The sequence below is a fragment of the Natator depressus genome, chromosome 26 (genome assembly GCF_965152275.1).
Source record: "Natator depressus isolate rNatDep1 chromosome 26, rNatDep2.hap1, whole genome shotgun sequence".
Taxonomy (NCBI): domain Eukaryota; kingdom Metazoa; phylum Chordata; order Testudines; family Cheloniidae; genus Natator; species Natator depressus.
The window spans coordinates 4156480-4180540 of NC_134259.1; the positions used below are offsets into that span (position 1 = coordinate 4156480).

Below are 24061 nucleotides of genomic sequence, written 5' to 3' on the forward strand. Positions count from 1 at the left end.
AATGGTTAAATGCTAAATAACAAAGCCAGATAACACCAGCTACTTGTGTTTGGCTTGAGAAGGGAAGGGGAAAAAAGAATTTAGCAAAGGCTGCAGGAGAAACATTGGCAGCTGTTCAAAAAGTGTCTGTCGGTTTTTGCAACTTTGACTGGAAAATTCAAATGGATTTTGGCTGGAATCTTTTAAAAGCCAATTAATTTTAAACATACAAAATGGGGTTTTACAAGCCAGGAGTGTTTGTTTATCTCCTTGAAACCTTGCATGATTACACAAATGTATTTTGCGTTTCTTTTAAATATTTTGCTCAGTACCCATGGTGTTGCTCTAACTACTTTTTACATAACTAAACCTAGATTACATTCATTACTTGTACATTCAGAGGCATCCAAGTTCAAATGGAAATCCCTTATTTCCTTTTAGTGAGTTTGACTAAATTGTCCATAGTCAAATGATTCAAATCAGATTGTCTCTCTGCCTACAGCGGTAGTTTACAATTGATTATTTACAGACCATTCCTTTGGGAAAGGGGCCCATTTTCCTTCAGAACGGATGTAAAGGATTCTGGGGACAAAAACATAGTGCTGGTAGGTCATCGCCGTCTGACCTCTCCTTGAAAATGTGGTTGACTTCCAGGGTTTCACCAGGTGAGACTACTCTGAGTTATACTGCCCTAACCAGGTTTTATTATCAAACCAAGCATTCTTTTTTCCCTTCTTATTTAATGTTACCGCCAATACCTTTACTACACCAGCCTGCTTAATCCTTTCAGCACTCTGTAAAGTTTTTAATGTCTTCACAAATGCTCCCTTGAACTCCTCACTCTCTTGCCTTAAATCGCTTATCTCCCAAAGTGACACATTTCTCAGCCGATTTCTCTTGGCGAATCTGAGCTTATCTTTGTGGTTTATTTATTCATTTATTTTTGCACTCATTCTTTAGTTACAGTTGCTGTTCTCTCCATGGGTGCCCTTGGGTCTTATTCTTTAAAGTTTTAGTGCATTTAGCAGACCTTTGTTGTGGTTTGTTAAGCATTCTTTTACATAGAGATCCAAAGTACCTTCCTCTATTCCCTTTATGTTACTGAATTTCTCTACTACAGTTTAATCACATGCTTCTCCCCACTACCCCCATTTCTCATCTAATACTATTTGTTGGACCTCCTTTTCCATCCAGTCCCAGTCTCCCCCTATCACTTCCCAGGGAGTCCACAGGGACCTCCTTTAGATCTAACCCACTCCTCCAGTACCCTGGAAACCTCCTCAAATTTGAACCCTTCCAATACCATTGCTAAGCTGCTTGCTTGTGATCATTGACAGCAAAGCTACACATATAATAAACCATGCGTTACCTGCTCCAGATGAATGGATCCGAGTCCTGGCACACTATGTTGGGATTCCCTCCAAGATCCATTTCCACTCAGCTTCCCAAGAACTCAGTTCGACTCCAGGTTTTGTCACTCGGGTATCTATGTTTGGTATACAGAAAAGCCACAATGAGTTGATCAGACTCAAGCATAGGGAGTGGGTAGAGGGCGCACCACACATCCAAAGTTACACAGAAAAACTTTTCCTTTCTATAACTTTACACATCACATTGCAGTTACTATACATTTCATCACATATTTTGGGATTGGCTTGGTTACTTTGTAGAAGCCAATGCCTGTATAGTATGCTCTGTCCATGCATACCTGACCTCTACCTTATCTTACATTTAAGCTTGTTTACTAATACCAGGATGCTCTTGCTGATCGTAGCTAACCATTCTGACTCCAGCATACTGCTTGTTATGACTACTTAACCTTCCATTCAACTCCCCAATCGTGGGCCACTAAGAAATACGCCAAGTTACTAATGTCAAGCCAGGCCTACACAAACCTGACCAAAACATCAGACTTGTCATAAGTAAACCTCCAGAAAAGACATCACAGATATGTGTAATGAGCTGATTTCTGGTTTCATAATGAAAGTTTCACATGATACTATTTATTGGGGGCATGATTGTTTAAAATGAGATGTGCATTTGCAGGCACAACTATGTAGCTCTATTTGCACATGCAATTACCACAATTGTGTGTGGCAGGCAGGTGACTGCAAGTGCAAATCGCCATTCAGGCACAAATATTTGCACATGGAAATGGGCCTCTACTTTTAAAAAAAATTGTCCCAGATTCTTAAAAGGTGAAAGCACCCCTATGTAGAGAACTACATACCACCTAAGGCCTTTTGTGTGTTTACATGTGATTTCAGTGATGTGTAGGCCTTTTGCTGCCTCCTCTGTGCATTTCACCTGTAGCAAATGGAAGTGGATAATATAAAGGTCATCTTCCAACCAATTCCCACCCTTTGCAAAGAAGAAGAAGGAAGAAACATTGGGCAATTTTGGCAATTTTGCCTGTCAATACTGTAAACTTAGCTCAGCTGGCTAGATACAGTAACTGCACCAAATAAATGCTATCTCTGGCAATTAGCAGCACTTAATTTTGAAAATGAGCTAATATAATCAATTATGTCTTTCAATTTGCTAGACAGCATTTTACAGGGGTTTAATTTTCTGCTACTACACCTTTCAAATTATCTTCAGGTGCTATCGGAATTTAATCATGGATGCTCATTCCAGATCCATTAGTATTAAAGATGCTCTCCTCCCACCACCAAATAATGTCAATGATCCCTGGTTCTGAAATAAGGAGACACCAACCCCTCCTTCTTGGGCCCCGGCAGTATCCTACATTTTCCACATCACCCCAACTTTTCGACTCTCAGATAAACCAGAGAGGATCAGTTCTACTGCTTTTTCTGAAGCTCATGTCTGGCATTTTTATTTTTATCTCACTCCGCTGAAGGATAACACTATTTCTGGAGGTTTTACATGAGTAGATTAGAATTATTACTAGCAGGAGGATGTACTGTATGCAGATTGTGAATGGCATAAAGAGAACTCATGTGTATGTATCTCCTACTCTCACTCTCTTTGTGCATCAGATAAGCTGTGCTGTGCTGTGTTGTGCTTGCAGAGCATTAGGAATAAAAAGTTTGAAGAGTGACTCTGAATTCACACCTCTTTGTTGTGTAGGAATTATTGCAACCGAAAATACCATTGACACAATTAAGCTAATATCCTCTTGACAGCTGTAGCTAAAAACATGTTTCAGGCCAACACCACCCCCAAGTAAACTAAACTATCCTGATAGTTCTGCAATAGTTTAGCACAAGGGAGGGCTGCAGAAATGGCTACATTTTAATGCACATTGAACTGATAAGCCTTGTACACACACATACACACACACACAGATTCTGAGCTGCAGTCGGTGAATACAGCGTGAGATGGGAGCACCTTTTCATTCCCTGACCCTGGAGTCATATGAAAGGCAGTCTGGTCCAGAGTGAGAAATTACAGCAATCTAAAGGCTGCTCTAATCTGTTCAAATGACCAGCATTCCCAAAGGGCTATTCCAGGAGCTGGGAATGATTAGTCACAAGCAAGCCCCAGTTATACCCTTTCTTGCCTACCCACATCCTCCTGAGTTGGCAGCCAGGAGAGGGGTGTCATAGATGTTATCAGAGCAGCTCTGCAGTACCAGGAGGATTCCCCTCTGCAAGGGAAATCCTTCAGTTGCAGGGTCAGGTGGCTTTAGAGTTGCATTGCATTGGTGGAGTGATACAAAGCTGTCGCCATGCCCCTGAGAATCAGATCTTTGGTCTCCAAAGGTCTGACTCAAAGTCCTCTGAAGTTAATGTGATCTTTTCCATTGACTACAATGGGCCAAGGATCAAACACCAAAAGCACCTTGGGGGCAAAGGTACTATAGAAACACCAAAGAAATTAGGGGTCAGATTTTCAAAGCAGCCTAAGGGAGTTAGGCACCCAAATCCCAATACAATTCAATAGGAAATGGGCTGCGAAGGCCAGAATTGCAAATACTAGGAGCCTAAAGATGCAGATAGGTGCCTGGTGGGACTTACGAAAGCACCTTAGCTAGAAACCTCAGCACTTTTGCAAATCCTACTAGACATCTATCTGCATCTTTAGGCTCCTAAATACTTTGAAAATCTGGCCCCTAACCTCCCTTAGAATTTTTTTGAAAATCCCAGCCTAGAATCTCACAAACAAGAGAAGCCCAGTGATGAGCTAGATGCTCTATCTGCCTTTTCAGGCACTCTGCAGATGCCAGTCACCCACTATAGTAGAGGAGGAGAACGCGGTGACCATTTCACTGCTGTCCTGCTTGGCCCAGGGAGGGTTTCGTGCCTACCTTGAAGCCAAACCAACTGTTCCAAACCACACAGAAAGTGTCAGCAATTGATGGCTGATTGTAGGAAATGATAAGAGAAGGAAAAGCCATTTACCCCAGATCCTCAGAGTATAGACACAGCAGCTCTGGCCTCCATTTGTCATTTCTGGGGAGTGATGGCATCACAACTTTCAGCTTGTTGAGCGGGTTTATTGTTTATTTTTTCCTTGGATACAGAACAGTTTACGTAGATTTATCTTAGTTTTGCCTGGGAAAACTGAGAATCTTAATAGATTTTTCCTATTCTCTGACATTTTTTATCATTATTATGGTTAGCTACACAGGAAATATAATGGCTCTGTTACTCCAGCCATTGTGTAATCAAATGGATTTTGGTAAGTAAAACTTATATGGGGAAGAAACAATTACAGACTTCAAAATAAGAGAATTACAAGGTGGACACTACACGGGCTGTCCACAAGCTTTAAGGCTCTGTAAAAGAACAAAGACACACAATGTGTACAGGAAGCTCCTGGTTGGTGACAGGGGACTCACTGAAAATTCACTGGAAAAGGGCTCATGCATCAGGATCCTTTACAGAAGGGATTAAGCTGGTGAGTAAAGGAGACTCTGTTGGGATTCAGAACAAAGGGAAAGCAAACGGCAGGTGAAAGCTAATCGACAAAGGCAAGCAGAGTCATGTTTCCAGCACAGGGATAATCCACCATTAAGCGGTCCAAAGCCCATTGAACTCAAGGGAAAGACTCTCACTGAGTTCGACAGACTTTGGAACAGGCCCTAATTCTTCAGTGGGGCCCCCGTTCAGCAAAGCACTTAAGCACATACTGAATTCCAACTGGCTTCAAGTTCCCATGGAACTTATGCATATGCTTAAATAAGTGCTTTGCTGAACAGGATAAGATGGCTCACGTGCTTTCAGTTAAGCATGTTGTGTGCCTAAGTTCTGTTTTGAATCAGAGCATTAGCACCAGGTCCAAAGCTGCCCTCCAGTCCATGTCTGGATGGCTCACTGGTCTCAAGTCTGCCGTATCCAGAGATTTCCGTGCTGCCTCGTTTCTTACCATACTAGTGGTGCATTTGGGCATGTGATGAAGCAGTGGGTCACTCCTTACATCTCTCTTGTATGGCTTGGGTTTCAGGAATACATAGCACTCCATCTGGCTGCACTTGTCTCACCGGAAGGCATTGCTCCTGCTTGGCCTAGGCAGCCAGAAATTGTGTTTAAATTGTCAAAGCAATTATGTTTATTCAAATACAGTAAATGTGTTTCTCACGTACTGTTTGGAATTAATGCAATGACTGAACAAAATCTGTGGCTGGGGAGAGGGCCAGTGGGGATTGCTGGTATTTGCTTACTTGTTTTCTTTTTTAAAAAATATACTTTAAAATAATTTGAAGCCAAGTTAGGATCATGGATGAAGATTCATTACAGTTACCCTCACCCATCCTTCTAAATGCGCTGTGGTCAACAGCACTGCCAACCAAGAGTCAGTTCCTCAACAAAATAATGAGATTGGCTTAAAAATCATAAGCTTTTTTTTAAATAATATTTTGGGCTTCTTCTAGCTTTTGAGCCCTTAGGTGTCACAACTTCAAGCTTTTCTCTGCAGTGAGTGCTATAAATGTACGTCTTTTTAATGAAAGCTAAGAGTCTCACATAATCACATGACTCCAGGAGCTGGGGCTTTAGGGAAAACACTAAATATAAACATTCATGATAGAATTGACTACACTGATTCAACAAGAGTCTTTCCACTGACATCAGTGGGAGTTTGATTGTCCCCTGTCCTAAATCAGATCCCAATCTTGCAAACACTTACCCCCTGGCATAATTCTACTCAGGTGATGAGTTCCACTGGATAAAGTTATACACATTGTGAAGTCTTTGTAGAACTAGAGTCTTATGCAGTAAATTCTTTGGGGCAGGAACTGTAAAACTCATGTATACATCAGCCAGCACAATGATGCCCTGATCCTGACTGATGCATATGAGTGCTACTGCCATTAATAACAACAATCACAATAATAATAATAATAAACTGAATAAGTGCTAAGAGTTAGTATTATAATACCTGCAAGTTCACTCCATGTGGCCACTTTTCTTATATTGTCATGTGATAGAAGAAGCCAGTCTGACAGTTTGAACAATCTGGTTGGCTAGAAAGTTTATTCTAACATGCAAGCCTCCTGCTTTCTGCGAGAAACTTCCCAAAACACACACACACACGTCAGCAGCTGATCAAGTATTCCCATCCCAGCTCAGAGCCGCTTAGCAGGCAGCCAGCAAGGTCAGAAGCCTAGATTTGAATGTAATAATAACTTTAGTCAATTTACAGAAATAATGTGATTTCCTAAAACATGGGAATTAGCAAGCCAGGCCCAGAGAATTAAAATCACTCAGCGGCTCAGATGCCCTGAAAGAAACCAGCAAAACTCCGTCTAAAGTAAGAAAGAAACAGGGTACAGCATCTATTTTGATGATGACAGCTTTAAGGTCACATTGGTGGGGGTGGGAGAAGGCAATGAAAAGGTATCTTCTCTGAAGACACTGTTTTACAACCCTTACTTTGCTTGTAGCTTGTTAATTTTCACAGCAGAGTTGCCCTGGGATATGAATTGAAGAAACAGATGAAAAAAAATTTTTTTTCTTGCGCCTCTAACTGTACTGAAGGCCCCATTGCACACTCCTGCGCCTTTGATGAGAAACATTAAACATTTTTAATTTAGCACATCAATTTGAAAATCTAATTTTTTTTAATGCTTTGTAGCAGCAGACGCTTTCCACGGTGCTGTCACGGCCATAGAAGAATTATGAGAAACTTGAACCGCAAAAAGTAAATTAGAAAAATCTCATTTCAGTTACTCTAAAAAGAGGGGAAATTAGATTCTGATTAAAATCACTCACACATACAATTTTAGGTAAACTAATTTAGCAAGACTGACTATATAATTTTTTTTGCCTGCTTCTGCGTCCTTTTAGTACCAGCTGTGAGGCGCCTGTACTCATCACCTCTCTCAATAGCCAGTAGGGTAGGGAAAGAACTGTTAATAAAGTGGCCTTTTCCTTGACCATATGCTGTGAGGCTGTCGAAAGGAGATTAATTTATTTATTTTGTCAAAAAAGAAAAAACAAGAAAAACCTTTAGAGTCCTTCCCAGCAATTTAAGGTTGTACTTTTCCCTTCTTCAAACTATTTTATGCATTTGAAATAAATATGTATGAAACAACAGCAATAAATGCCCCAGCTATTCAAAAGTCAGAAGGTCTGAGTTGCAGTCCTTTGTATATTTTTTTTTCAGTTTGATCTATCTATCACGAGAGAGGGGATTAATTTGCGGAGGATAATTTATCTACTACTTTTTCATTTATTTCACTTCTTTTTTTGGTTCATGAATGGTCCGCAAACAGCTTGTGATTTTTCTCAGACTTATTTGTTATTTTAAATTATTGACAGAAAAATGACAGCACATAATTCCTGACCTGTAGTTCATGTGCAAGCTGTTCACTGACAAAAGTTTGATATTCAGAATTAAAAATTCAAGCTGTGCTATTTGGTTTTGATTTGGTATATCACCCACATGGCACTGATTCTGTTTCTTGACTGGATGAGTAGAACACTTAGAGCCAGGTTTCCAGTGAAAATACATGTATGTGTTAAAAGTGTGTATATTTTATTATTATTGTATAGCACCGACAGTTTCCTGGGTGCTTTATCTACGTAATCTTCATAAACACCTTACGAGATAGGTACATGAGGGTTATAATTTTACAGATGGGGAAAAGAAGACACGGGGGGGTGAAGGGTATCAAAAGCTGCGTCACAAAACTTTGGTATAGCTGAGATTAGAATTCAAGTGTCCTGACTCTCAGTCTTTTGCTAAGTGATACTTCGAATATGGGACCCTGCCTTTCTGGCATTTGTGGAACCTTCCTCTTTCTTGCATGCAAAACCACAACATGATATCATTGGGGACAGCATCTATTTGGTGCTAACAGTAAAGGCCCTCTGGCACATGGCATACCATTTAGTGGCTCTGATTACATCCACTGTAGTGCAACCACACTCATGTACCCATGAACCAGCTCATCCTAATATGATGGTGTGACCCTGTGCACTGCATGTACTCATGGAATTGCCAGTGGGTTATGGAGCAGCTGGTGTTTTGCTTTAAATGAAAATAACTGTCTCAGTAATAGTGTCTGAAAGACCCAGGTCTGATATTTCCATGAAGCTATGCAAATTTATACTAGCAGAGGACAAGGCCTGATAGCTACATTTATACCTCTTCTCTTTCAGAACCCACTGATAATCCTGAAGAGACAAATTTAAACTCTTAAATTTAATTTTCCTGGGTTGTGGAATAGCCATTAGCATCAGATTGGTCAGATCTCAAAATACAGGTTGTTTCTTATCCATATTGGATGAAATTTATCCCTGTGCAGAGGTCCAATGAAACACTTAAGTCCCACTTAAACATAGGTGAATTATCTCTTTAATTTTCCATTATCCCATGCCAATGGCATAATTCTTAGCACTCACACAGTAGGATTTAAATGGTGCATAGGTACTCTAGTGGCTCCCTGCATTGGGGTGAATATAATCCATATAGACTTGAAGATCCTTCTACCAACATCAATATTCTCTTTTCCTTCCTGATCAGAGAACCCAGAAGCAGTAATATAAAGTAATACATACTTTTCCCCTGGATTGTGGGTTTAACCTAGAGTCAGCTGGTTTTCATCTCCTGCGCTTTGATTTAATTTGAATGCCCTGATAGTGGAAAGACCACAGTCTAAGATGAAATGCAGAAAACACTAAGTGAATTCACCTGGCCCTAATATTTGCAAGCCGTTCATTTTTTCCTCCTGTAACTGCAAATTATCAACATAATATTGATTGCAGATTTTCATTTCATTTTAGAGAACTGCGGGGGCCTGGGGGAGGCAGAGATAGGTCAATTATTTGTCCCTAAGGACAGACTTGGCTGAAATTGACACAACAGGCCTGATTCTCCATGTCCCCAAACCTTGTGGAGTCACTTACACCAGTACAAAGTGAATATAAGATGCTTGCAAATCACAGTGGCAATAACTTGCGCCCACTTTGCACTGTGTTCATAATTGCACAACTTTTGGAGGGCAGGAGGAGGAGCTGGGTCCAAAGCACAGGTGATATAGGAATGATGATAAGAAGGATGCCATTGGCATATGAGAGGTAAACTAAAGAGATAATGTGAGGTATAAACTAATGGGCAGTGGTGGATAAGCCTTTAGATGAAATTTATCCCTAAGCAGAGGGGCCAGCACTAAGCTTCTGCAGCTCTTAAGTCCTACTCATGGGGAAGAAGTGTTGCATCAGACTTCTTTTGGCTTCTCTATACATTGCTGAGTATCACCCTCTGTATTGTTTCTAGAAGCAGCTAGTAAAGATTTGTACTTCCACTCTCATAAGAACATAAGAGCGGCCAGATTGGGTCAGACCAAAGATCCATCTAGCCCAGTATCCTGTCTTCTGACAGCAGCCAATGTCAGGTGCCCCAGAGGGAATGAACAGAACAGTTAATCACCAAGTGATCCGTCCCCTGTCGCTCGTTCCCAGATTCTCAAAACTGAACCACTGAGTGTGACCTGAACCACAGATGAGCAGGTTATTGGGACACTTTCACCCTAATTACCCACAGGGGGAATCTCCAATTAGTTACACATGGGCCTGAACCAACCCTTTCCCCATAACCTCCCAACATCTGTTACCTCTGAACTTTGGCAAAGTGTAGAAGGTGTGTGAAAATCAAAATATGAATTTTTCATACAGGCCCTGGGTTAAATTCTACTCCCAGCTGCATTAATTAATCTCCCATTGAAGTCAATGGCAGCTGGGCTTAAGTATCTTAGGGCAGAACTGGAGCCCTACTTAATTTTACCGTGGCTGAGGATGTGGCCCAAAACATGACGCCCAATCTATTTTATAGTTTCCAAAACAAGTGCAACTGGTTGGGGATGCTTTTCCCCCTCATTATGTTTCATTTTTATTAGCCTGTTCTGGTCTTTTTAGTATATGATTAAACTGTTTGGTAGTTTTTCGTTTCTTTGTAAATTACTTACTTAATGGAACTCGCAATCCAATCAGTTTTATTTCAATAACAACAGTTTCTACACTGTTATGGCTCTGGCATATTTTTTTTTTTTGCCAAATGACAACAGTGCCCCCTTCACTGTCAATAGCTGTGAGCTGTTCCCCCTCTGAAGAATGGGGGGGAAGAATGGAGAGATGAGATGGGATCCACAGCCAGATATCCTCTCAGCAAATAATATAGCAAAACACTTAAGCACCTGCTTAACTTTAAGCAGGTGCTTAAATCCAACGCTATTCAGCACAACACTTAAGCACGTACTTAAAGTCTAGCACTTGCTTAAGCGTGTTGCTGAATCAGGGCCAAAAGCAATGAGTGGGTGACATTCACCCTTGTGCAGGGAGCCAGGTTAAGGACTATGCACCACTTAAGACCTCAAAATAGGGTTTACACAGGATTTAAGTGGTGCATGTGCCTAGTGCTGCTCCTCTGCCCCAGGGCGAATTTCACCCAGTCTGCATTCCACTCCCTGATTTGACTGAGGTGTGTTCACGAGTTGCAGCATGTAATTGGATACAAGATTCTCTTACTTGCTGAAGTAACCAGTTCATGGCCCCAGAGAAGGCTTCACTGATCAAATTAAATAAAAAGATGAATATTAACTGGTGGAGTGCTGAGCAGAATACAAGAGCCACTCCCAGCTTTTAGTGTTGGGCTGGTAGCCGGAACCCACCCGTCTCTGTGACATAGCAGGTCAAATCATTAAGTAGGAGGTTCCTATTGCAACCCTCAGGGAACAATACACAGGAGGTAAAGGCTGGAAGTTTGCAAATGGAAGCAGAGGTTAGAAGGTGCCTGTATGCGGGCCAAGAAGAGATGCCGCATTTAGGATGTATGATGAGTCAACGGTTGACTTTAGTTGTAAAGCTGCAACAGCTACTCATGGGAATCGGGAAGGGGCAGCTTTTGTTTGGTGGACTGAACTGATGGCTGGGAGTCCAGCAAGCTTAGTTTACTTCTTGGTTCTGTCACTGATTTGCTGGGTGATCTTGGGGCAAACTGGCAATAATCAAGAATAACTGGAGCCAGCCAAAAATATAAGTATTTTCTGTGAAAAATTTTTAAAGGAATAAAAAAATTGTTCAAATCTTTCCATGGAAGTTTTTGTGGTTTTTTTTAATTGGAAAAAACAAATGGATTTTGTTGTCATCGTTTTTCAGTGTTTTTTCCCCCTTTCCTTGTTTTAAAAAGGAAAAGGAAAAGTGGAAAAACAGAAAAAAGAAACAGGGTGGGGAACTAAAAACATCCAAATGAAAAAATAAAGTATTTATTTACTTTAAACTAAATAAACTAAAATGTTTATTGCTTTAGAAAAAATATACAGTTTTTCATTGAAAATCAAAACAATTCAATGAAAACAAATGAAAATTCTCTTGCAACAATTTTTGCATTTGTCAAAAAACCATTTTTTGCCACTGTTTCAAAGAACAATTTTCTACTTGTTCTGTTAACTGTCTTTTTAAGCACTTAGAGATCTCTGGATGAAATTGCTGTATAAGTGCAAAGTATTTTACATAGGAATTGCCGTACTAGAACAGACCAATGGTCCATCCAACCTGGTGCATTATCTCCAACAGTAGCTAATATTGGATGCTTCAGAGGAAGGTGGAACAGCATTACTTTGAAACCCACTCCAGCTTCCATTTGAAAACAAAGAACAGGGTCCAGAGTTTCTCAAGAAGAAAACAAGTGAATGCTCTTTGTTGAATGAGTCTGCTGAGTTTCAGGATGGGTTTCGTGATTTCCACATGGATTTCCAGGAAAGTGCACAATCCAATTGCTGTTTTTCAAGAGTTTAGACCTAGTCAATGCCAGAGCTGTATATTGTTCTCTGTCTAAAATATGGTAGGGCCTTTGAAACCTAACTAGATTGTCCAGAGTTTCACCCTGTAAATTGATGAAGTCTTAGGTCTTGTTAGCAGACTTTGTCAAAAAGGAGGTTTCCTAACTTAGCACCTACTAACCTTTTGGGTTTTGCAGATATATCCATCCAAACTCACTGCTTGGGTAACTAGGCACAGCTCTGGGAATTCAAGGGAATTCCAATGACTTAAGCTAGCAATGAATTTGGCCTCTGTGTGAAGGGAAGGATAGTCTTGAAAGATCATGAGTGAGCTTCATTCAAAAAGGACGATCCTGTGCTTACGTCACTGGAATGGAACCCAGGAGAGCTGTCTGTAAATCCCGTCTCCGTCACAGACTCCTTGAGTCGTAAAGATATTAAGTGACGCAGTTCCCTCATCTGTAGAATGGGAATAATAATACTTCTCTGGTCTACTTAGATCATAAGCTCTTTGTGGCAGGGTCTGTCTTACTATTGGTCTACACAACACCTAGCACCATGGTGCTCTGATCTTTGCTGGGGCCTGTAGGTGCTACACTGTAATACTAATGATAACTAAGACCACAAACTCCTCCTCACTGTTTCTTCCTAGCTGTAGGTACTGTGCCTAGTTCAATGGGACCTCCTTCTCAGTTAGGGTCTCTAGAAGCTACTGAAATACACATGACTATTAAAAGTGGGTACACTGTATACATATCCCTTTAAGCATTAATTTGGCTGGCAGCCTGGAGAAAACCTGTGAAAAGATCACCAGACTATCTGTGGGTCTGCCTGGGCCTATTTTCACTCTGCATCTTGTTCCTTTTTTGTGGTGTGCATTCCATTGGGCTCATTTAACCAGTGCCCACCCCATTCTGTCTCACCGCTGCTTTGCAGAGCTGTGCATCACACTCTTTTGCAGAGGTGCAGCAAGGCATCTACACAAAATGCGCTTGGCAGCACTTCAGATGCAACCAGTAGCTCATTAGTGACAGCTGCATCCATAGTTATAGGAAATGAGCATGGGAATGTTACCCAGTAATACTGTGGATCTGCCTACAGTCTTTTCATAGTGCTCATGCCCATTGGAGCATTCACTGGAAATCTATAGAGGACCGTCTATAGGAACCATCCCACCTCCCACAGAGACTTAAGTTTAGGCTCTGTAAGTGGAATAAGGGGGTCCGGGGGAGGAAAATGAACCTTCTGCAATCTCTGTTGTGTGGTCAGAACAATGACTAGCAGAGCTGTACAGATACATAGGGAAGGGAGGGTGTATGGTGCAGGCACTAAATGAAGGCAGAAACAGGTATGCTCCCTACTCTCCAGGGAGCACAGGGAGGCAGAATTTGTGGAGTGTTGTGCTTAAGTGCTATCATTGAGGTTTAAGACTCCAATCCTGCAAGCAGTACAGTGCAGTTGGACTCCGGCACGGTGCAGAGCCCCTCACGGGATCGGGGTCTAAGTGTACAAACAAAAATGGGGAAATAAGAATTTTCATTCACGTTCTTCTCTGCAAGCCACAGCTGACTAGCACACAGCTCCTGGAACCCAGACTAGAGAGCTACGTAACAAGGCTCACACTCCCTTTTGGTTTTTATTGCCATCAGTTTCCAAGAGAAATGTTGGGGGGCTGGCTGCCTTGCATGGGATGCTCAGCAAACTGCACCAGGCTCCTTAATAGCAATTGACTCTGACTAAAAATCCTCATTGTTTAATATGTAGGTGATTAGGGAAGCAGTGAGGCAGATCAGATTAATAACATTTCCAGACATCTCATATTTAATAAGGATTTGTGTGTGTTTGTTCTATGCTCAGAACAAGGCAAAGCATTAGGTCTTGAATCTAGGGAAGGTGCTTCACTTTATATAGAAATGTATTGCTTACTATAAGAAATGCTATAATATTATGTATGTTTTTATGCACCATCACAGGACTGGGACCCACGAGACCTGGGTTCAGTTCCCAGCTCTGCCACTGAATTGCTCAATAACCTTACGCAAGTCACTTCCCCTCTCAGTGACTCTGTTTCCCTTCCCACCTATGTGTCTCTTGTCTATTCAGTAAGCTCTCCAGGATGAGGGTTGCATCACATTATATGTTTACACAGCACCTAGCACAGTGGGATCCTGATCAGAGCTGGGGCATCTAGGAGTTACTGTAACACAAATGACAAACAATGGATCTTACTGATCTTATATTATGAGTGAGGGGAAATCTGAGCACCCAATATACCCTCTGTATCCCATCCATCGATTCCAAGGCTGGAAGGGGCTATTGTGATCATCAAGTCTGACCTCCTGGAGGACACAGGCCAGAGAGCTTCTCCAAAATAATTCCTAGAACAGATCTTTTAGAAAAACATCCAATCTTGATTTAAAAATTATCAGTCATAGAGAATCCTCCACAGCCTTTGGTAAATTGTTTCAATTACTCTTACTGTTAAAAATGTACACCTTATTTCCAGTCTGAATTTCCCTAGCTTCAACTGAAGAGACCACTAAATATTTGTTCCCCATGTAGATACATACTGCCTGTAATCAAGTCACCTCTTAACCTTCTCTTGTTATCCATTATTTTGCACACCTTTACCATGTCCCTTGTTATTTGTCTCCACGCTAAACTAACCCAGTCCAGTCCCAAGGTGAAAACTTGACCCTATAGAAGTCAATGGCAAAACTCTTATTGATTTCAATGCGGCCAATATTTCACGCCCTGTCCTTTCAGTCTCTTTTCATATGAAAGTCCCTCCAGGCCTCTGGTAATTTTCTTTGTCTCCTAACCCCTCAGTTTCTCTCGAAAGAGACTATGATTCCATTTCTGAACTCTCAGCTCAGAAAATACCAGCCCCACACAGAGACGCATCTCTGGTACCGCAGGATTGGAAACGTTCTTTGCAAATTAATTTTTGGTGTATTCATGGATTTGAAATACAACCGGCAAAAATTAATTTACAGCAATTATATCTAGCAATAGCAAGTAGCAGCTGGACGGGACAGCCAGTAGCCTGGAAATGATTGGATAGAAATACACAGGCAAGCTTTCTTGTGCTAAAATAGATACTGAAAAAATTCCTATAATTAATTATTATAATTATTATTCCTAGAGGCCCTGATCAAGGACAGGGTCCCATTGTGCTAGGTGCTGTATAATGAAAAGATGGTCCCTGCTCCAAAGAGCTGACAGTATGAGTACAAGATGAGAAACGACAGGTGGACACAACAGACAGAAGTGCGATAAACAGCAACCACAGCAGACCACTTGCCTAACCAATGTCACCTATTTTGCATCATGGTACAGGTTCTATAGTTTCTCTACCCACAAATGCCCATCCATCTGTGTGGAGGCCCCAGGCCTCCTTTCCAGCAGCAACCACTCCCTGCCCTTGGCAGCACACAGCCAGGGACCCTCCTGGCCGCAGCTCACCCTAAAACCACTACCTTGCTACTGAGGGTAGTTATATGGCCCCCATTGTCATAGTATTCAGAAGTACACAATCTTTAATACATTTATTCTCCCAGCATCCCTGTGGGGTAGAGCAGGTTCATTAGCCTCACTTTGCTGATGGGGAACTGAGGCACAGAGAGACTATGTGACTTTTCTAATGTCACATGGGGAGTCTGTGGAGGGGCAAGGAATTGAACCCAGGTCACCAGCTAACGCTCCAACCACTGCACCATTCTTCCAGCTATTGTGCATAGAACAGGGACTGCAGGAAAAAGCTAACACAGTCCTGAACTTTATTAACTGTTTCTAAGTAAGGCTTGTGGGATGTTAGCTGAGGAAAAATGTGCCAGCCATGCTCCCAGACCACCCACCCCTAACCAGTCACTGCATCCGCCCTTCTATGTGGGCTCTGGAATCATCTAGCAGGGGATAATGCCAGGCATGGGAAGGGGACAGGCATGTGTGGAGGGTAACTTCCATCCACAAATCTCATGCAAATGAAATGGGAATATGCATATAACCCTGTCTCGACTGGCAGAGGGCTCTTCTACTGCAGTACACAGGAGGTGGTCAACTAGGTGAAGAGGAGGCTGTCTGCTTTAGAGGCAGCCTCACTGGTTACCAGCCCTCTGGATGGTTATAATAGCGAATCAGTAAAAGTGATTGTACCATACGTCCATCTGGCCTTATTTGTTTTCGATGATTAACTAGCTGCAGACCATGTGTGAGCTAAGCTGGGGGATAAGAACACCTTCCCCCTCCCTCTTCTGCCGGTGTCTGTTTGGGAAGCTCTTGACTGAGCAATAGCTCTGTACACCGCAGGCAAAAGCAAAGAACCTGAGTGCATATCCTGCAAGTCGCACACCTCAAAGGCCTGGCTAATAAATGAAACACGCTCTTCTGGGGTTTCATCAACAACTGGAAGCCTATTTAGCACCAGGCTTAGCTACTTCCTGCCACAAACATGACCGAGAGGGAAAGGTGTGAAATGACACTTCAGGGGCTCCATTGTTGTGAAAAAGTGATGTTTCCTCTGTAATAGCAGCCACTCCCTTCATCTGATGTCAAATGCCGCTGGCATAACAATATCATTATTTAATTCAGCAATGCCGAGGCTTATTCCCTGCCCTGAGATAGATGCTTCATGGTTCTAAGTGCTGTGCTTACAAGAGCAAGAGTCATTCCATGCCCTAAATGGACAAAGGGTAGGAGAAAGGAAGGATTGCGATCCCTGTTTTACAGATGGGGAAACTGGGGAGCCGTGAAATTAAATGATTTGCCCAAGGTCACACAAAATGTCTGTGTCAGAGACAGACTTTCATCTAGACCTCTCCACTCAGAGGCCAGTGCCTTAATTACAAAACCATTCTTCACATTAGGTAAATTGCATCCCCATCTGCAACCTAAAGCCACCTTTTGGAAGGGGTGTTGTGGTGTGTGTGACTGTGCGACTGCAAGCTGTTCTATGTTGTTGTTTGTAGGAGGATGAGTGGAACTGGAGAAAGATGGTCAGTTTCCAAGAAGACCACAGTATAGTGTTTCACAAAGGGAACATTTACACGGCAATCCAAGGTGTGATTATAGCATAGATCGACATGCCCCCACTACCTTTTACTTGTGCTAGCCCAGCTAAAAATAGCAATTGGGCTGCATGGGCTTCATTGCAGGCTGTACAAGCACACCATGGCCCCTAGAAATGTACTCACATTGCTAGCCCTTGCTGAAGCTCATGTCACTGTGTCTACACTGCTATTTTAGCCAAGCTAGCACAGGTATGTCTACCCAAGATGCAATGCCACCTCAGACTGCAGTGTAAACATACTCTTCGAAATGCAAGAAGGTGTGAGGCTGCTAGCAGACACGTTTTAGAGCCCTTGCTTTTAACACTAGCCTCTCAACGTGTTTAATACAGATCTCTTTCTGACAACTCTACCTGCCTTCACCATCAATTATTGCTAATGAAACAGTGTTTGCACCTGCTTCACCTTTAATCACAGAGGTCTCTGCCTGCCTTTTTGTGCGTGTTTTAGTTCAGAGGCAGAATGTTACAGAGGAAGCCACTGCACGCTGTGTCCTACAAAAATCCTTCTTTGTTTGCTTTTCCCCTTAATCTGAAAAAAATGCCAGCTGCACTGGAATAAACATGTGATGCGCTTTGCATGCAGGAAAACAAAATGGGGGGGGGGGAGGAGAACGCAAACCTGGTTCAAGCAGGTACAGGCATATTAGAATAAATTATCTGCTGAAGAGCTATGATGTGACCATGACCACCGTCTGAATTACTAATGCTTAGACTGAATAGCTTCAAAGAAAGCTAGTTTTTATATATATTATTCCTTCTTCCGTTAGGACTTAGAAGATGAAAGGGGTGATTTCAAACACCCATGGGGAATATTTTGCACTTCCTGTTGTATTGACATAAGGTATCTCTCTTACTTAGATAAAACCTGTGAGTCAGATACTGTCCATGCAAAGTGACTTATTTCTAACAGGTTGCTGATGACAGCATTCATCCATGTCTGTTCAAACACTGTTCTGGCCAGAGGCAGGACATGCCAGAAAGCCTGTTCTCCTAAGATTTTCAGCCCACTTTCCTCGCCTTGAGAGGTTTGGTGAAACAACTGAGCGGCTGGGCATTTCTGGAATCAAATCCAAACCTCAAGTAGTTTGAGCTTCATGCCCCTCCCCACCACTTCAACATGTGGCAGTCTGGTTTGAATTTTGCGCAAAGATTCAGGTAGGTCCTGATTTTCCCTTCAGAACTGCTAGGGGACCTGATGTTCAGAGTCTATGATGAGAACAGATAGCTGCTCTGTACAGCTCTCAAGGCACTTCTCAAAGAAAAGTCAGTAATTTTTTGCAATGTGGAAACGGAGGGACTGAGAGGGTGATTTGCCTATGGTCATACAGCAAGTGAGCCAGGAATAGAACCAATGTCCATTAGCCCAGCCACTGGACTATGCTGCCACTCAGATAAATTATATGAGCTTCCACTGAATGTTCACTCACTGCACCCTTCCAAAGAACAGGAGTCCTTGTGGCACCTTAGAGACTAACAAATTTATTTGAGCATAAGCTTTCGTGGGCTACAGCTCACTTCATCGGATGCATCTGGCCGCGGCGCCTCGCTCGCTTCTCCATCCCGCAGCGTCTCCCCTCCCCCAGTGGGGGATCCTCTTCCTCTCCCTGGACCAGCCTGCGGGGAAGCCCGGGCCTCGCCCCCTCCCCACCATGCTCCACAGCCTGCCCCAGCTGCTGGCAGCCTCGCCGATGAAGTGAGCTGTAGCTCACGAAAGCTTATGCTCAAATAAATTTGTTAGTCTCTCAGGTGCCACAAGTACTCCTGTTCTTTTTGCGGATACAGACTAACACGGCTGCTACTCTGAAACCTTCCAAATAAAATTTCACCTAAAGACTTGTCTGTATTAGGGATAAAACCATGATAATGCAACTGTTTTTAAGCATGGTTTCAATGTGGCTTAGGCTCACATTGTTTAGATGGGGGTGATCATTTAAAATCCATTGGAAAAATTCTCTATTAATGTAACTCCATTGAAGTCATTGCACTGAAGTCCATGGATGTATGACAGCAGAGAATTTCGCCCAGTGTTTCAAAGTCACAAAGTCACAAACAAACCCTTGTTAAAAGCTGTTTATCCGATCCACGTTGGTCAGGCAAGTTTTATCCCCAGCATAAATGGAGCCTTAGGAATCATTATTTAAATTAAAACAATGTAACATTTATTGGAGGAAATCATTACGAATTTTGCATGGCTGCTAACTGCTGCCTTTTATTCTCCTATGTTCCTTACAACAAACTTTCTTCGCTATTAAGTGTCTGACATAAATACCCACAGTCCTTTTGATTCACTCAGTTTAATGGGTTGTTATTAGCCTTGCCCCCTCCAGCCATGAACTGCCTTGCCAACTTGCGCAAGTGGTGGTGGAATAAAAATCACTAGAGATCCTAGATCCCCAGCCTAGTGAGCCACTATCTGGAGATGTCCCGAGATATTAGAGTTCAGTAAAAAACGCAATGAGTTCTGTGACCAAAAATATGGAGTCATCTCCTGGGGTCTATTTGTGGAAGCTCCATCAGTGGAGATATTCACTGAGTGCCTAGGTGAAAAATACATGACTATTCCTTGGGGTCTGGATGGCTTGCCAGCTCCAGAACGCCATGGATCAAATGCTCCCCACTTCTGGACAGCGCAGAGGGAAGAAAACCCACAAATAATCCATTTGGTGCACACACAATAGGTGAGGGAATGGAGCCAACACTGCTTGTCCCCTACGCCAATCTCTTTCCCTGAGCTCATGCAAAACTATTCACAAGAAAATGATGCAGCTGTAGATGATGGAGCTTTGTGGAGAATGTTGAACCAAGGGGTAGCTGCGCCTGTCAAAAACTGCTGGATTGTAAACTGGTCAATACCATGTAATTCATACTGATCAACTCAGCACTAATTTTTACTCAGTGCTCTGGGAGCCCTGAGGGAGGAACGGCAGAGCACAGGTGCTGAAGGGAGATCAACAGCATCATGATCCCTTGGTCACCTTTGCTTCCAGCAGGTAGGAAACAAATCAATAGAGGAGATGGGGCTTTCAAGCCGCATGGATGCTCAAGGGGTGTCAGAGTGGGGGCTGAGTTTCCTTATTAGAGTTGGTTGAAAATTTTTGTCAACAATGAAACCATTTTTGTTTTTATCTATTTTTTTCTTCAAAATGTTCTTTTTTTGGTCAAAAAACAAAAACAAAATATTTTTGATTGTCAACAAAAACCCTATTTTTTAATGAAAATGAAAAGGATGTCACAAAAATCTCCATTTTGTCATTTTTATAAGAAAATCTTCAAATAGTTCCATTCCTTACAGCTACTCAGACTCCTTGGAGGTGTGAGACATGGTGACGGATCCTTTGCCTACAAGTTTCCAAGTCACTTCCTGATTCATGTGTGACACAGCCAGGTTTGAACCTATAGAAATTAGAGAAGCTGGCAGTTCTAGTCCTGCTCTTTTCTGGATTCTCTCTTGGTTGTACCTTGTGTTGTCATTTACACTTCTGCAAAGTGAGTACAAAGGGAGTGTAAAACATTCACTATTCTGGTCTGGTTGCATTTTATACCCATTGTGCACTTGATTTGCAGTGGTATAAATGGCTACACAATAGGTGGGACTATGGGGAATCAGGCTTAAAGTCTTTTATTTTTTTCCTTTTGCAGCTCAGTCAGGAGTTCTTCAGACTGAGTTTACCGACATCCCGTAAATTATTTCAGAGAGCTTGTTGTCACCATAAAGGAAATCCATGCTGAGACTGCTTAAACAGTCTGTGGAGTTCCAATACATAAGCAGGGCTTAGTGTAACATTCATTTACAAGTTCAAAATTAATATCTCTGACTCTGACAGGATTGCCTTCCATGAGTCTCTCTGACATGAGCTGGCAGAGGGCCAGTACAAAACACATGCACCCCTTAAGTAAGTCCCACTTAATCCTTCAAAATAGGCTTCTTGTGGAACATAGGCCTTGTGCTGGCCCCTCTGCACAGGGATCAGTTTCACCCATATTCACCAGGTGGTCACACACTTCAAGCATGGACAGGGCCAGCCACTAAACAGTCCGATGTGCCATCTTCCAGAAGTGCCCTGTCCGTTGTGACAAAGGACATGGGGATTGGCTGTCAGAACAGCGAAAAGCTGCAGTGCCCTGCAAAGCATCACAGGCACGCACGATGCCAAACATAAATGAGAGCTAATAAAATGCAGAATATACATCACCCATTTACATTTATTGCACATTAAACCTCAGCGCACACAAAAGATAATGACGGATGCAAATTGAGAGCACTCAAACGGTGTGTGTCTGTCAATGGGGCATGGGCATGGTGCCAAGGACCCAGATTTTCAGCAAGCTTCAATGCAGTGTCTATTAGATGGTAGATTAATCTCACTAGGGAAATGCTGGAAGCACATTCCCTTCTGCTTCGTGTCCAAATTTATTGCAGTTGTTTATTTATTGGCAGAGATGGGACCCACGCAGAACCCCAAATCCCAACATCTCTGAATTTTGGATTCTGATTCAGACTTCATGTCTCAGGCTCTTCTTACTGCTAATTATTAATTACTTGTTGGGGTCCCTCAAGGCCCAAACTCAGATCAGGGCTCCATTGTATAAGCAGATAATACAAGACAGTCCCTACCCTATGGAGCTTATCATCTAAATAGACAAACAAGGTGGGTGAGGTAATATCTTTTATTGAACCAACTTCTGTTTGTGAGAGAGACAAGCTTTCAAGCTTACACAGAGCTCTTCTTTAGGTCTGCAAAGACAGTTTCATCATCCCCATTTTACAGATAGATAACTGAGGCACAGGTTAAGGCACAGGCACTGAGGTTAAGTGACTCACCCAAGGTCGTGCAGGGAGTCTATGGCAAAGCTGGGAATTGCACCCAGGTCTCCTGTACCTATGTCCAGGGTGTTTAGTACAAGACCATACTTTCCCATCACTGTTTTTAGCAAGAGGAAATCGGCTAGTTATCCCTCAGTTCCTCCTTCTCAAATCACCCCCTAAAACTGCCCTCTCACATTAGCTATCAATCTGATTGAGCTATTTAGCTGGCACCCATGCTTGCTCTACTAGTGATGAATCTTCATCTTAGATGGAAATGTCAGGGTGGGATTCAAGTTCCTGCACAGCTGGAGCACAGCTAGTGTATCTGGGAAACATCTGGGTGGAACAAAAGATACTTAGGGTTACAAGAAGCAAGAGGTCCCACGGGTTCTTATCCGTTTAGCCACCTGGACAAGAAACGGAGATTTGATCCTCATTCAATTATTTATTTTTCAGAAACAAAATGTGTTGGCAGCCAAGAATGAAAGTGTTTGTCTTCAATCTCTCTCAGTCTCTGTCTCTCCACGTGAGCTCCTACAGGAACATTTTGTTGCTTCCGTTGCTTCTGCAGTGCCAAAGATAAACAGCCCATCAGCGCAGTGCTGAAAAGGAACAGAGAAAAGGGGCTGGGAGTAGTTTAATTACTGAGAATGCTTGCTTTGTGTGCGGTGTGATTGCTTCCTGTGATACTGAAGCTGCTCTTTGCCTTGTGCAAGCTCAGTGTTTCTATTTATCAGGATGAGATTGAAGCAGCAAATTACACACAGAGAGAAAGAGAGCACGTAGATCACTCCATTTGTGAGCAAAGACTCTGACAGGGCTGGCAAAGGGGCACAAGCCCTTTCAGGCAGACCTCTGTGGTCTTTTCCCCCAAGAGTAAGGGCATTAACATTGGTGTCCATGCCAAATTCCAACGTACTTAGCACTTCTATGCACTTTCCATTCACAATTAACTTTAAAATACTGACAGTTCCCACCACATCCCTGTGACCTTAGTATAGACCTTAGTATAGACCAAATAGACCTTAGTATCCCCATATTACAGGGGTGGGCGGGGGGGGGGGGCAAAGGCACAGAGAAACCCAAATGACTTGACCACGGTCACAGAAAAGATTCAGCTTTAAGGAGGATTAGAACTCAAGAGTCCTTGGCCTGTTACCTTGGATTCAGACATTTCGACCACTCTGCACAGTCTGGAAATGTCACTTAGGTAAGTATAATCCCACTCCCTAACGTTCCTTCTGCTGGTCCTCTGCCAATGGCATGAATTTCCCACCGAGACAGAACCATCACATTCCTGAATGGAGTCTGGTATCTTTCACCAACACTGAAATCACAGGGGACACGGGGCGGGGGGGGGGAGGGGAAAACTGGGAACACTGGGCCTCAAAATTGACTTTGCTTGGACCACTAGCAGCTCAGATATGCAGCGTGCATTGAAAGGTTGGCTCCAGACCAGAAGCAACCTTTCAAGCCCCAACCCTGCAATTGGATCCACACATACAGACCCCTTCACTACAGCAGATACCAGTGAGGACAGATCCAAGGGTCTACCCAGTAGATCCGATTGCAGAATCAGGACCTTTGATTGTTGGGAGTTTACAGTTGGTAACATTTCTTATAATCACCTTTTTCATTTCAGTCTCTGTTTCTTGTGCTGCCTGCTAGGGATCATTAAGCAATACTCTAGTTATCACTGCATATCACTCCATGTGCTTTGCTCTAATAAGCTTTTGTAAATAAAACCCAAAGAGATGAAAAGGCCAATGCCTGATTACAAGCTACAAATTTTGTTTCATTAAGCTCTTATAAGGGGGGAAAAGTAAATAGAATCTTTATCAATCTCTCACACTTGCAACTGAGAGGAGGGAGAGCAAGAGAGAGAGAGAACAACCTGAATTCATTAAGGAGAAGGCTGAGAATAGAGAACTGTTTCCAGATGCTTATGAAGCTATTAAAGGACGCTTTACTGATGATCAGCTTTTACCTCAACTAAAGGATGCAATGGCAAAGGGTGAAT

The 24061-nt window shown here is 42.5% G+C and overlaps 1 long non-coding RNA gene across 1 annotated transcript in view; it reads right to left on the bottom strand.

Moving 5' to 3' along the window:
- LOC141978219 (uncharacterized) overlaps positions 1-24061 on the bottom strand; it is a 255098-nt gene that overhangs the window by 154722 nt on the left and 76315 nt on the right. Inside the window, exon 3 of the long non-coding RNA XR_012636353.1 lies at positions 1349-1465. This is a non-coding gene — a long non-coding RNA (uncharacterized LOC141978219). The remainder of the gene's footprint in view (positions 1-1348; positions 1466-24061) is intronic.